Source organism: Loxodonta africana, chromosome 7 (assembly GCF_030014295.1).
Source record: "Loxodonta africana isolate mLoxAfr1 chromosome 7, mLoxAfr1.hap2, whole genome shotgun sequence".
Classification (NCBI taxonomy): domain Eukaryota; kingdom Metazoa; phylum Chordata; class Mammalia; order Proboscidea; family Elephantidae; genus Loxodonta; species Loxodonta africana.
In genome coordinates this window covers 9891689-9897398 of record NC_087348.1, presented here as the reverse complement: position 1 = coordinate 9897398, position 5710 = coordinate 9891689, and positions in this window count along the sequence as shown.

Sequence of the window (5710 nt, the reverse complement as noted above, 5' to 3'; positions counted from 1 at the left end):
CTTGCCCCGCCGCTTCCCTAGGCGCCAGGCCGCGCCCCTGGTCGCTCAGCCACTCCCCCCACGCTCACTGTCATTGGCCATGGCAAAGGGAGAGGCCTACTGATTGGCCGCGTGGGGCGGAGCCTTCGGGCGCGAAAAAGGGACAGGACTCTCTGCAAGATATAGTGCTCGTAATCACGATATACGCTTGCGTAAAAGTACTGTGTGGGCGGACCTTTAACCTACGTTTACAAACTCTGGGAAGGCTGTTGCTCTGGGTGCCAGTCCTGCAAAGGAATGCGCATGTGCTGACTCGTCCCACTACTTTAGGTAGTTGGGGAGAATTTAAAGGGACAGGGTCCCGTCAAACTTGTAGAAAGCTTCCCAGAGGAATAAACGAGGGTGAGTTCCGCAGCCCGCAACTATGGAAATTATTCAGCCGATAAACATTTGCTTGTTACAAAACGCCTTCGCATCCTTTATCTCATCATTCAATCCTCATAACACCCCTTAGGGTAGGGCTTGTTGTCACCAGGTTTTACAAAGGTTGCCAAGAACCCATCACCTAGGAGGTCTGGAGCCCACTCCCTGCCAGGGAATCTCAACGGGAGATTAACCCTTCCTTCTCCCTGCCGTTGGTCAGGCCTGGGATAATAATACCAGCTTTTCATATCTCTAATCCTAAAATCAATAAAAAAAATGGGTTCCAATTCCCTTGAGCAGGGATCTGTCGTTTTCTGAACAGCCCTTGAGCTAAGAATGGCTTTAACGTCTTTAAATGGTTGGGAAAAAAAGATTTTGTGACACTTGAAAATCCTATGCAATTCACATGTCCATAAGTAAACTTTTGGTGGAACCCAGTAACACCCATTTAAGTATCATCTAGGGCAGCTGTCTTGCTGTACGGCAGAGTTGGGTACTTGAGACAGAGGCCCCACAAAGCCTAAAATACTTATTATCTGACCCTTTACAGAAAAAGTTTGCCGACTCCTGCTCTACAGGATTGGCCACACAAAAACCTTGGGCATCACGGGTGATTTACAGAAGATCTGCCATAACTGTGATTGTTTTAGCCTTGCTGAGAAGGTCAGCTGATCCACAGGCAACTGCCCTGGCACAGGGTCGGGGTGGGGCTTAGGGGACCTGGACTCCTCTGTGAGCCTCAGTGATATGCCCTGTGACCTGGGGCTGCAGGAGGAGCAGGAAGGAACTGAGGAAGTACCTCCATGGAAGTTTCAGGAAACACTGGGAAGGCCCCAGGCAGGGAGGCAGGCAGTTATGATGGCCACTCAGACGCTTGCAGAATGAATCCAGAGAGCTGTCTGTTACCCCGGACAAGCCGGGGGCAGTGGGTTCATCAAATGCTTATTAAATACATAAAATAATTCCCAAACCAAACTGACTCATAGTAGCCCTGTAGGACACAGTAGAACTGCCCCACAGGGTTCCCAAGGCTGTAAATCTTTACGGAAGCAGACTGCCGCAACTTTCTCCTGTGGAGCGCCTGGTGGGTTCAAACTACCGACCTTTCAGCTGAAGCTGAGCGCTTTAACCACTGTGACACCAGGGCTCCTAGAATAAAAATCAAAGACACCATGAAGTGAGCACGCATGATGTCCAGGCCCCAGGGCCAGCACCTTCACGTGCATTATCTCATCTGCCCCTCAGCAGATCCTCAGGAGGAAGGCACTATTAATATCCCCATTTTGGGGAAGAGGAAAGGGTGAGGCCTCATGCCGACATGCCTGTGAGCAGGCGAATGAGCCAGCACTTTTCCTGCTCATCTCCTTCCAGAGAAAGACAGTGGGGACGGAAGGGTATATTCTTCAGGGGTCCAGGAAAAGTTGTCCCCATGTGCAGTCCAGGAAAGGGTGACCATTCCCTGGGGTGGGAATGGTGTGCACTAGGCCCCCGATGCCCCCTCGGTGAGGTAGACTCCAGGGTCAGGCTGCACTCATGTCTGTCTCTCCTTGAAACTTGATGACTTGTCAGTACATCAGCCTCGCAGCAGTTGGTGCCTGTGAGTCCACTCCTGAGCCCTAATCTCTCTACTGACACAGTGTCTGCAACAAAGCAAAGGATTAAACCAGAGATGGGAGGGGCACCAGGGTCCTTCCTGCCTCCTCCCCCAGACAATTCCTTCATCTTAGGAACCTTTATCACAAGCTGAACAGAAAACCAACTCCAAAGACATGGTCATTCCCCTGCCTAGCTCAGGGCTCGGAGTAGGAGCAGAATGAATGAATAAAACACACTGGTAAGGTACCCAGTGCTGTCGAGTCGATCCCAACTCATAGTGACTGGTAAGGTAAAGGGGGCAATATTCTCTTGGGAGGGAAGGTGGTGTTGGTAGCCTCACAGGGGTGTTTCTAGGATGATGTCTCACGTCCTGCTTTCAGCCCACACAGCTCTGCATCCAGCAGCTCAAACAAACCAGTTCTGCACGCTGCTGCCCAGTCGGCCCCAACTCACAGTGACCTCGTGAACAACAGAAGGAAACACTGCCCAGTCCTGCACCATCCCCAAGACTGGTTGCAGATCAGACTGCTGTGATCCGTAGGGTTTTCATTGGCTAATTTTTGGAAAGGTGTGCATCAGGGTTGTATTCTCTTACCGCAATTATTCAATCTATATGCTAAGCAAATAATGGACTATATGAAGAAGAACAAGGCATCAGGATTGAAGGAAGATTCGTTAACAACCTGCGTTATGCAGATGACACCACCTTGCTTGCTGAAAGTGAAGAGGACTTGAAGCACTTATTGATGAAGATCAAAGACCACAGCCTTCAGTATGGATTGGACCTCAACATAAAGAAAACCAAAATTCTCACAACTGAAGCAATATGACGATTAACAGAGAAAAGACTAAAGTTGTCAAGGATTTCACCCACGGAAGGAGAAGTCAAGAAATCAAAAGACACATTGCATTGTGCAAATCTGCTGCAAAGGACCTCTTTAAAGGGTTAAAAAGCAAAGATGTCAACTTGAAGACTAAAGGTGGGCCTGACCCAAGCCATGGTATTTTCAATCACCTCATATGAATGCGAAAGATGGACAATAGATAAGGAAGACCTGAAGAAGAATTGACACCTTCGAATTGTGGTGTTGGCGAAGAATATTGAATATACCATGGACTGCCAAAAGAACGAACAAATCTGTTTTGGAAGAAGTACAGCCAGAATACTCCTGAGAAGCAAGGATGGTGCGACTTCATCTCTCACACTTTGGACATGTTATCAGGAGGGATCAGTCCCTGGAGAAGGGCATCATGCTTGGTATAGCAGAAGGTCAGTAAAAAAGAGGAAGACCCTCAAGGAGATGGACTAACACGGTGTCTACAACAATGGGCTCAAGCATAACAATGATTGTAAAGAAGGCACAGGACCTGGCAGCGTTTTGTTCTGTTTTACGTAGGGTTTCTATGAGTCGGAACTGACTGCAAGGTACCTAACAACAACAACAATTTTTGGAAGTAGATTGGCAGGCCTTTCTTCCTAGTCCGTCTTAGTATGGACGCCTCCGCTGAAACCTGTTCAACATCATTGCAACACACACGCCTCCACTGACAGACAGGTGCCTGCACTCGACGTACATTGGGCCAGAATGGAGCCAGGGTCTCCCACATGGAAGGGGAGAATTCTACCACCTAACCACCTCTGCTGCAATGCCCACACCACCCGCTGGATGACTGGACCCTCAAATAACTTAAGGGGCCTGGCTGGCTAGGATGGGGGCCAGGATTCCTGCAGTAGAGAGGAAGAGGGAAAGCCAGGCTGTGCCCTGAGGGTGGACTCCTAGTGGGCCTCCCCACTTTAGATTGGCAGAAACTCATCAGGGCAAGAACAGCCTGCTTCAGGCCACAGGGGGCCTTGGAGAGGCTCTCCCTACCCCCATGGAGAAGCCGCCCTGCAGGGATGTCCTCAGAGGGATCAGGATGGGTGTGGAAGGGATCATGGAAGGTGGCCCGAGGGATATAAGGGGATCTGCCTGAGCAGAACTCCCTGGTGGGGAGCCTCATGACAGTCTTCCCGGCAGGTGACCCTCAGGCTGGGTGAGGGCTGCAGGGAGGCTGACAAGAAACAGGGCACTCAGGCTTGAGCCGTCCACCAGGGTAGCTCAGGCAAAACTATGAGTATAGTGGGATCTAGACATGGGGGGTGGTGGAGAAATTTCATCTGCTGTATACAGAAAGCCACTGAATTATATATTTAAAAGGGGTGAAATTTATGGTATGTGAAGTATATCTCAATAAAGATGTTAAAAAGAAAAAAGAGATTTCAACCCTGCACCCCCCCGCCCAACCCCGTCCTGTGACCTTGATTCTATTTTGAAACCCAGTTCAAATGCAACTTCTTCCAGGAAGTCTTATATCTTTTCTCATGTTCCCATCCCATCCCTCAAGTCCTCAGTGGTGCACCTCCTTATACAAAGTACCAGCCATTCATGTTGACCTGGCCTTGAGACCCCCGGAGTCCAAGGCACTGGCCCCTGAGGACTGAGGTAGGGGGCGGAGCCGGTGCCCTCTTGAACCTAGGCTGGGCGGTGGGGACTTGACCCTGTCCCCTTTCGATGATAGGCTCCTCCATGTCATCCTGGGCCTTGGGGTCCTCACCTGGTCATGGAAGGCCTGTACACCCCAGGGATGTGGGAGAGGCTTCCCCTCCTGAGCCTGGGAGATGGGCCAGGAGACAGAGCATGGGCTCCCATTTGACAGAGGAGTACACTGAGCCCAGATGGATGAAGCCTGCTGAAGATTCTGATTTAAGGGGTGGCTGGCAGGTACAGTGGCAGAGGGGGCAGACTCTGAAAAGGCCCCAGCCCCTCCCTGACCTCACTGCTCCATCTCGTTGCCCACTCCTGATGCTCAGCTGAGGCCTAGTTCTTCCAGGCAGAACTTCAGGGTGGAGATTTCACAGGTAGTGCAGAGGGCTGGCGCCCAGGCTCCTAGGACTGCAGTCCAGAACTTCTGGCTGGAATGCTAAACTCCTGGAGCCCCACCTGGACCTGGACCCCCCCACCTCCGCGCCTGCAGCAGGATTTTGAACCAGGGACCCCAGTAGCGCATTTTAGGGACTAGAGGGACTGGGAAATTCGTCCAAAGAGGCCTGCCTGCCTGGGGTGGCGTGGCAGCGCCAGGAGGACGCCTTCTCTCGTGCTTTACCACTCCAGGCCTGGCCCTTTAAACCTGAGACTATGATGTCACCGTAGCCAGCAAGGGACGGGTGGGGGACTGCAGGCTTGAGGATGGACTGCATCTCCCAGCAGCCTCTGGTGAACCACACCCCTCCCAGCAGGCCCTGACTCGCCGCAGACTATTAACCCGTCCAGTGCCGGCTCTCCACCGGCCTCTGAAGTGTCCAGCTATTCTGCGGTGAAGGTGCGGGCGGGGTTCCCATAGCGGTCGCGTGCGGGGGGGAGTGGATCAGCGCAATCCTTGGGCCTGGCATAGCACGCTGGCCCGTTTCCTGCCAGTGTGCTGGCATCTCCCCCAGCTTCCTGGTGCAAACTCTTGAGTCCTACTCATTCTCCATGCAGACTCCCTTCCAGAAGCCAGGGGTCCAGCCCCAGCGAGGCCTGCAGCCCACGCTGCTTTCCGGCTTCCAGAGTTGGAGCCAGCCTTCCTCCCGAGTCCGGAGTCCGCATGCAGGGTTTTCGCCCTGGCGTCTGGTCTCCCCCTTTAAGCGGCGCGGGGACTACATCTCCCAGAGGCCCCCGGGCCCGTCTGACGC